The sequence below is a fragment of the Triticum aestivum genome, chromosome 5A (assembly GCF_018294505.1).
Source record: "Triticum aestivum cultivar Chinese Spring chromosome 5A, IWGSC CS RefSeq v2.1, whole genome shotgun sequence".
Lineage (NCBI taxonomy): Eukaryota > Viridiplantae > Streptophyta > Magnoliopsida > Poales > Poaceae > Triticum > Triticum aestivum.
The window spans coordinates 635,963,265-635,972,290 of NC_057806.1; positions in this window are offsets into that span (position 1 = coordinate 635,963,265).

The window sequence follows — 9,026 nt, forward strand, 5'->3', positions numbered from 1 at the left end:
TGTCAGCCTCTGTGTACACTCTGTGTACACAGAGCTGGCTACACGTAGCAATTTGTTATTTAATTTTGAATTAAAACAATTTCAGAATATGGTTTAAATCTTTGAAAAATCATAGAAAATAATCTGTAACTCGGATGAAAAAACTTTGTACATAAAAGTTGCTTAGAACGACGAGACGAACCAGAATACGTAGCCCGTTCGTCCGCCATGCATCCCTAACCTATCGAACTCGCAACTTTCCCCCTCCGGCTCCTCTGCCCGAAAACGCGAAACACCGGGGATACTTTCCCGGATGTTTTCCCCCTTCGCCGGTATCACCTCATACCGCGTTAGGGCACCCCTAGCACCGATACTTGTCATGTCATGCATCGCTATGCATCTGTTTGCTTAAATATTTATTGTTTCTTCCCCCTCTTCTCTCGCTAGACACCGAGACCGACGTCGCTGCTATCCAGTACGACTACGGTGTTGACGACCCCTCTCTCTTGCCAGAGCAACCAGGCAAGCCCCCCCCCTTGATCACCAGATATCGCCTACTCTTCTCTCTACTGCTTGCATTAGAGTAGTGTAGCATGTTACTGCTTTCCGTTATTCCTATCCTGATGCATAACATGTCCTTGCTACTACTGTTGTTATCTTTACCTGCAATCCTAGTGCTTAGTATAGGATGCTAGTTTATCATCAGTGGCCCTACATTCTTGTCTCTCTGCCATGCTATACTATCGGTCCGTGATCACTCGGGAGGTGATCACGGGTATATACTATATACTTTATACATGATACATGTGATGACTAAAGTCGGGTTGGTTCGAGGAGTACCCACGGTTGATTCACGAATTGGGGGGCTGGAAGGACATACTTTCCCGACGGCCCTCTGTGTGGATCTTTGTGGCGAAGCGACAGGGCAGTTTGAGACCACCTAGGAGAGAGGTGGGCCAGGCCCTGGTCGGCGTTCGCGGTTATTTCAAGATAACACGTTTAACGAGATCTTGGTATTTGATCTGAGTCTGGCCACTGGCCTATATGCACTAACCATCTACGCGGGGACAGTTATGGGCACTCGACGTCGTGGTATCAGCTGAAGCCTTTGTGACGTCAGCGACTGAGCGGCACGCGCCGGATTGGACTGGAACACCTGCTAGGCTAGGTCTGCTTCCGGCCGCTTTCGCAACGTGCATGTGTGCAAAGGGCGATGGGCCCAGACCCCTGCGCCATAGGATTTAGACCGGCGTGCTGACCTCTCTATTGTGCCTAGGTAGGGCTGCGACGTGTTGATCTTCCGAGGCCGGGCATGACCCAGGAAAGTGTGTCCGGCCAAATGGGATCGAGCGTGTTGGGTTATGTGGTGCACCCCTGCAGGGAAGTTTATCTATTCGAATAGTCGTGATCTTCGGTAACAGGACGACTTGGAGTTGTACCTTGACATTATGACAACTAGAACCGGATACTTAATAAAACACACCCTTCCCAGTGCCAGATACAACCGGTGATCGCTCTCCCACAGGGCGACGAGGGGAGTATCATCGTTTAGGATTATGCTATGCGATGTTACTTGGTGAACTTACCATCTACTCTCTTCTATATGCTGCAAGATGGAGGTGGCTTGAAGCGTAATATTCGACAGGATTAACTATCCCCCTCTTATTCTGGCTTTCTCCAGCTCACTCCACCGATATGGCCCTTTACACATATACCCGTGCATATGTAGTGTAGATCCTTGCTTGCGAGTACTTTGGATGAGTACTCACGGTTGCTTTTCTCCCTCTTTCCCCCCTTTGCATTCTTCTTGGTTGTCGCAACCAGATGCTAGAGTCCAGGAGCTGGAGATCCCGAGGCTGATTCTATGTGGAGTTCGGCTTCGAGGAGTAGTTAGGAGGTCCCAGGCAGGAGGCCTTGCCTTTTCGATCGTTGCTACTTTTGTGCTAGCCTTCTTAAGGCAAACTTGTTTAACTTATGTCTGTACTCAGATATTGTTGCTTCCGCTGACTCGTCTATGATCGAGATCTTGTATTTGAGCCTTCGAGGCCCCTGGCTTGTAATATGATGCTTGTATGACTTTTTTTTGTAGAGTTGTGTTGTGATATCTTCCCGTGAGTCCCTGATCTTGATCGTACACATTTGCGTGTATGATTAGTGTACGATTGAATCGGGGGCATTACAAGTACTCAAGGATTTATAGCAGAGGTAAATCAAATGTAAAAGTAACGTAAATACTATTACCTCAATACAAAATAGCGGAAGTAACAAGGTTGTGGATTCCCATCAACACCAACAGCAAAGTTGAGGGTAGAAATCGTAACCCTACGTATCACTTACTCGTCGTAAGATAATCCTGCAACATGAGACGTTGCAGCCACAAAGGGTCAGTACATTGAATGTACTGGCAAATTCACACCAGAGGATAATGATGAACAAAGGCTATCACTACATGCATATTTGGCTGGTGGAAAGGCTCTGGGGTTATAATGTTTTTGCAAAAAGCCTAATTTTCCCTACGGCAAAGGAATACATTTTAATTAACTATCATGGTGGTTGTTGAACATTGAGAATGGTTGACAGCATTCCCAATCCCAAATAAGTAAGATCATTAAACCCAACAAACTTAATTTAAAGTAACATGATGAGATTCACATGATAATCCAAGTACTAGATAGTCAAAACGTCCATAACCGGGGACACGGCTAATCATGATTAGTTTATACACTCTGCAGAGGTTTGCGCACTTTTCCCCACAAGACTCGATCTCCTCCATTGTTTTTCTCGCACTGGTGTTTGAGAAATGGATGACCGAGACATAGTCTTTTAGAAGCGTTTGCACCTTACGATGGGTAGACCGTTCCACCTACAACCCCTACATCTGCTAGTCTACCACTGTAAGAGTTCACACGACTTAATAAACTATGCTAGAGCCCATAATAGCTTGTGGCTGCACACGGAAGTTTCTAGTATGAATAATCTCATGATCCCTTTAAACCTGGGTGGCGGTCCATAAAAAAAACAGGCAATCCTGGAATACCCAGGTGCCTAGACAGGCAATCGCTGGAATACCGAGGTGCCTCAATCCACCCAGATGTGTGTTAAAGTTGCCACCTAAAGTAAACCATTAATTAACAATCTCACATTTGTCTTGAATACTCTCAAACCCAATCCATGTCTACGAGCATAGCATGGCAATATAAGCATAACATAATAGTAACTCCCAAGGTTTGAATGCAGGGCAATAGGTTTGTAACACCCCGGATGTAACTTTCCCAATTTATACTCCAACTCTTGCCGTTTCCGGCGTTAAGTTATTTTATTTTCTCGGGTTTGGGTCTTTGTCTCCGTGTGTTGTTATCGTTGTCATGCATCTCATATCATGTCATCATGTGCATTGCATTTGCATACGTGTTCGTCTCATGCATTCGAGCATTTTCCCCGTTGTCCGTTTTGCATTCTGGCGCTTCGTTCTCCTCCGGTGGTGAATTCTACCTTTCTTTCGTGTGTGGGGATTAAACATTTCCGGATTGGACCGACACTTGCCAAGCGGCCTTGGTTTACTACCATAGACCGCCTGTCAAGTTTCGTATCATTTGGACTTCGTTTGATACTCCAACGTTTAACCGAGGGACCGAAAAGGCCTCGTGTGTGTTGCAGCCCAACACCCCTCCAATTTGGCCCAAAACCCACCTAAGTCTTCTCCATCATCTAGAGCGTTCGATCACAATCGCGTGGCCGAAAACCGCATCTCATTTGGACTCTCCTAGCTCCCTCTATGCCTATAAATAGGTCCTCCTCGAAAATCTCGGATCCCCTCCCCGAAACCCTAATTTTCCCTCTCCGCGCCGGCCGGACACGTCTGAATCCGACCGGACGCGTCCGCGCCGCCACCGCCGCCCAATCGCGTGCCGCCACGCGTCCCGCCGCCGCCGCCTCCCACCGCGCGGCCCGGGAGCCCGGAGCCGGCACCCGCGGCCCGCTCCCTCGCCCCGCCGCCTGGCTGCCGACGCTGCCGCCTCGCCCCCGACGCCGCTGCCTCGCTCCGCCGCCGCGCGCCATCGCCGCCGCCATCGACGCCGGCAGCCGCCTCGCACCGTGCCCCGCGCGCTCCCCTCCGTCGCCGCCGCCAAGTCCGGCCACCGCCGGCGACGCCTCCTCCCTCCTCCGCCGGATCCGGCCCCGTCCTCGCCTCCCCTCTTCTCCCGGCCGACGAACCCACCTCGCCGGGGACCTCGAGCTCGCGCCGGCGAACCTCGGGCCGTGTGCCTCCGAAACCCTAGATCTGGGAGGTTGCATTTTTCACCAAGTCCTGGAGCTGTTTATCTCATGATGCCATATGTTCTTGTTGTTTCCTAGTGATCCGTGCCTCTTTTCAGGATGATCAGTAAGGGAGTTTTGTTAATCTTGTAGTGCTCTATCCATCCATGTCTTTGTTTGCAATTATGGATCACCCTAGCTTGAGTCAATCGAGCTCTACTTTTGCTACTTTGTGAATTTGGGCAGATTGTCAACTTGTTTGCAATTTTGCTGATGATGTTGTAGTTGATCCGTGCATGCTATGCTTTTGTTCTTACCATGTCTAGCTTGCATTTTATGCCTTCTTGATGGATGTATGCTTGTCTTGCCATGACTTGCACCGTATTGAGTGCATCGAGCTCGTAAACATGCCTACCTGAGTTATATTTCAGCATGTGCCAGTTTTTCACTAAGTCTGTGATCTAATTATGTTTTTGCTATGTTCACATGCTTGCAATTGTATTTTCTGATCCCTTTTGGCTCAAGGTCACTAAGGCACTTTTGTTAAGCTCTTTGAGTAGCTCCATGCCATGCTTTACTTTGCCATGTTCAGGTCCTGTAGCATGTAGTTTTGTTGCTCCGAAGAGGGCTACCTGATCTGAAATTCCAAACAAGTGTTAATTTCACTAAGTCTGAGATCTGTTTGCCATATGCATTTTTGCCATGCTTGTTTGAACCTTTTAATGGATGAATTGGCCGTAGCTCAGTGCTAGACTTTTGTTAAACATCTTGTATGCATCCCTGCCATGTATTTTGTTGTCATGTTTGGTTGCTGTAGCATGTTCATCTCATTGCATTTAGTTGGCTACTTGCTGTAAATCTCAGACCGGCGTCATATTTGAATCGCTTGCCATTTCCAAACCGTAACTCCGATTCCCGTGTTCTTTATATCGTTTTCAAGCGATTTCATCTCATATTTCCAGTGGCACCCTTGGATTTCCATGTTGAGGCCAGGTTCATGCATTTCCTGTCATATCTTGCATTTTGCATCCCGCATCGCGTCGCGCATAGCATATCATCTTTGCATCGCGTTGTTTGAGTTTGCACGTGGTTGATTGTATCCTTGTTGCTTGTTTGTCTTGTTTGGGTAGAGCCGGGAGATGAGTTCGCTAACGAGGAGCCCGTTGAGTTTGCTTTCGAGGATCCAGTCAACTCTGACAACTGTGCAGGCAAGATGATCATACCCTCGAAATCACTACTATCTTTGCTATGCTAGTTTGCTCGCTCTTCTGCTATGCCATTGCTACAATGCCTACCACTTGCTTGCAAGCCTCCCAAATTGCCATGTCAAACCTCTAACCCACCTTGTCCTAGCAAACTGTTGATTGGCTATGTTACCGCTTTGCTCAGCCCCTCTTATAGCGTTGCTAGTTGCAGGTGAAGATTGAAGGCCGTTCCTTGTTGGGACATTTATTTACTTGTTGGGATATCATTATATTATCTTGTTATCTTAATGCATCTATATACTTTGTAAACGGTGGAAGGCTTGGCCTCTCGCCTAGTGTTTTGTTCCACTCTTGCCGCCCTAGTTTCCGTCATATCGGTGTTATGTTCCCGAATTTTGCGTTCCTTACGCGGTTGGGTTATAATGGGAACCCCTTGACAGTCCGCCTTGAATAAAACTCCTCCAGCAATGCCCAACCTTGGTTTTACCATTTGCCACCTAGCCTTTTTCCTTGGGTTTCGCGGACTCAAGGGTCATCTTTTTTTAAACCCTCCCGGGCCAGTGCTCCTCTGAGTGTTGGTCCAACCTAGAGCACTGTGCGGGGCCGTCCCTTGGCAACTTGGGTTACGTTGGCTCCCGTACGCTTAGCTTATCCGGCGTGCCCTAAGAACGAGATATGTGCAGCTCCTATCGGGATTTGTCGGCACAGCGGGCGGTGTTGCTGGACTTGTTTTACCATTGTCGGAGTTGTCTTGAATTACCGAGATACCGAGTCTGATCGGAACGTCTTGGGAGGAGGTCTATTCCTTCGTTGACCGTGAGAGCTTGTCATGGGCTAAGTTGGGACTCCCCTGCAGGGATTGAACTTTCAAAAGCCGTGCCCACGGTTATGGGCAGATGGGAATTTGTTAATGTCCGGTTGTAGATAACTTGAACCTTAATTAATTAAAATGAATCAACTAAGTGTGTTACCGTGATGGCCTCTTCTCGGCAGAGTCCGGGAAGTGGACACGGTGTTGGAGTAATGTTTGCGCAGGTTGCTCTCTAGTTTCTCGCTCGCGCTTTGCCTCCTCTTCTCGCTCTCTTTTGCGAATAAGTTAGCCACCATATTTGCTAGTCTCTTGCTGCAGCTCCACTCATATTTTTACCTTGCCTTACCTATAAGCTTAAATAGTCTTGATCGCGAGGGTGCGAGATTGCTGAGTCCCTGTGGCTCACAGATTACTATTACACCAGATGTAGGGCCTGATGATTCCGCTCCAGGAGACGTGTATGAGCTCAAGTGGGAGTTCGACGAGGACTCTCAACGTTACTATGTTTCCTTTCCCGATGATCAGTAGTGGTGCCTAGTTGGGGGTGATTGGGACCATGTCGCATGTTGGGTTCTCTTTTATTTTGGCGCCATAGTCGGGCCATGAGTGTTTGGATGATGTAATGTTATTTATGTACTTGATTGACGTGGCGAGTGTAAGCCAACTATGTTATCTCCCCTTTATTATTTACATTACATGGGATGTTGTGAAGATTGCCTAACTTGCGACATATGCCTTCAATGCGATTATGGCTCTAAGTCGCGCCTCGACAAGTGGGAGATATAGTCGCATCGAGGGTGTTACAAGTTGGTAATCAGAGCCTTCCCCGACCTTAGGAGCCCCATTGCTTGATCGTTTTTAGCGGCTGAGTTGTGTCTAGAAAAATGTTTTGAGTCATTTAGGAATTATATATCGGAGAGTTTAGGAGTTCTTTTTACTTCCCAGTCTCCTCTTCGCTCTGGTAAGGCATCCTGACATAGAGTTTTGACTATTCTCTTCTCAAATTTCACTAATTTTTTTAGGATCACGCGGGTATCTTGGAATCGTTCCGATGGTTTTATGATGAGAACATTGTCTTGGTGCCTCCTGTCAGGGGTTTAGTGGAAGTGTCCCGGGGAGTTGAGCTCTGAGGTGTTGTCATCATAATTTTATCGTTGCAGTTCTGGAATACCTGAGTCTAGTACGCCGACATCGAAAATCTCTTTTATGCAGTTTGTTGGTGAGATAACCTCGACGCCACCTAGTACTGGGGCGGGAGTTCGGGAGTATCACCATAACTTGTATAACGGATGCTTTTCGAAGGTTGAGGTAGATGGTTTTAGAAGGTTTCTTGGTTATGTGTTGAAGGATGGATACAGCTGGATGTAGGAATTGCTAGTTTGGGTGAGATATTATGCTTCCCCTATATCCCCAACACCTGATTGCATAACCGGAAAGGTTCGGGAGTTTCATAGGTGGGAATTCTAGTAGCTCTAGTTCTTCTTCCACGGATATTGGTTTGAGATTGGGATTTCTTACCGATTATTCGTTCTTGATCCGTACCTTGTTGATTTATTTCTCTACCTTAATTCTACGTGGCTTCTCAATTTATGGATATGTGACCATTTCAAGAGGATTGCATTCGTTCATTTTGGTCGGATGTGAAGACTATATGTTGCAATTTTCATTCCGTTGGATTCAGCTTCAATATTTGTCTATCAATGTGCTAATGGTGGTCAACCTCTTCAGGATGGCTCCTCCAACGCGCACGACTCCGAATCCTGATCCGCCAGCACCTCCCCCTCCTCCGGAGGCATGGCAAGCTGTGATGGCCGCAACCAATGAAAAAACACAGTTGATCATGCAAATTCTTCAAGAGCACAATCAAGGCAGTCAAGGGAATCAAGGCAGCAATCAGAGTCACTTTGCTACACTCAACCAGTTCCTTGCTAACGGGCCAAAGACTTTCAGCAATTGTGTTGAGGCAACCGATGCTGGCGATTGGCTTGTAGATCTGTGCAAGCATTTCGAGTGCAGTAACGTCAGGCCTGAGGACTTTGTTTAGTTCGCTTCCTTCCAACTCAAAGATCAAGCTGCAGAATGGTTCCAGCAGTACAATGACTCTAGAGGTGGACGTGTTATCACTTGGGATGATTTCCGTCGAGATTTCTGAGCTCATCATATTCCTCAAAGCGTGGTTGAAAGCAAGCGTGAGGAATTCCGCAATCTGAAGCAAGGCTCTTTGTCTGTCTATGACTACAACAAGTTGTTCCAGAAGCTCGCCCGCTTTGCCAAGCAGGACGTCCCTGATGAGAAGAGCATGATATATCAGTTCAGGGGTGGTCTCAAAGAAGAAATTCAGCTAGCTCTTGTCCTCTTTGAGCCCTTGAGATACGATGAGTTCTACAACATGGCACTGAAGCAAGAGGCTGCTCAGTTGAGGTGTGATGCTTCCAAGAAGCGAGTCAGAGATGCTACTCCTTCTTCCTCTACTCAAGTGGTCAAGCAGCAGAAGTATTGGCTTCCTCCTCCTCTGTTCCGTCTGCCGTATCAGCAGAAGAGCAAAGGTGGCAGTGGTTCTTTCCACCCACCCAACCCTGGCTTTCAGAACAAGACTTTGTCTCAAGCTCCAAGATCGAGTGCTCTGTATCACCATCCGCTTTCAGAGGTCACGTGCAACAAGTGCCAACAGAAGGGTCACTATGCCAACAAGTGTTTCAACCAGAGGCGTCTTCCTCCTCCTCCTCCTGTCAGATCGGCAAGTACAACTGTGGTCAAGCATAACCCCAAGCACG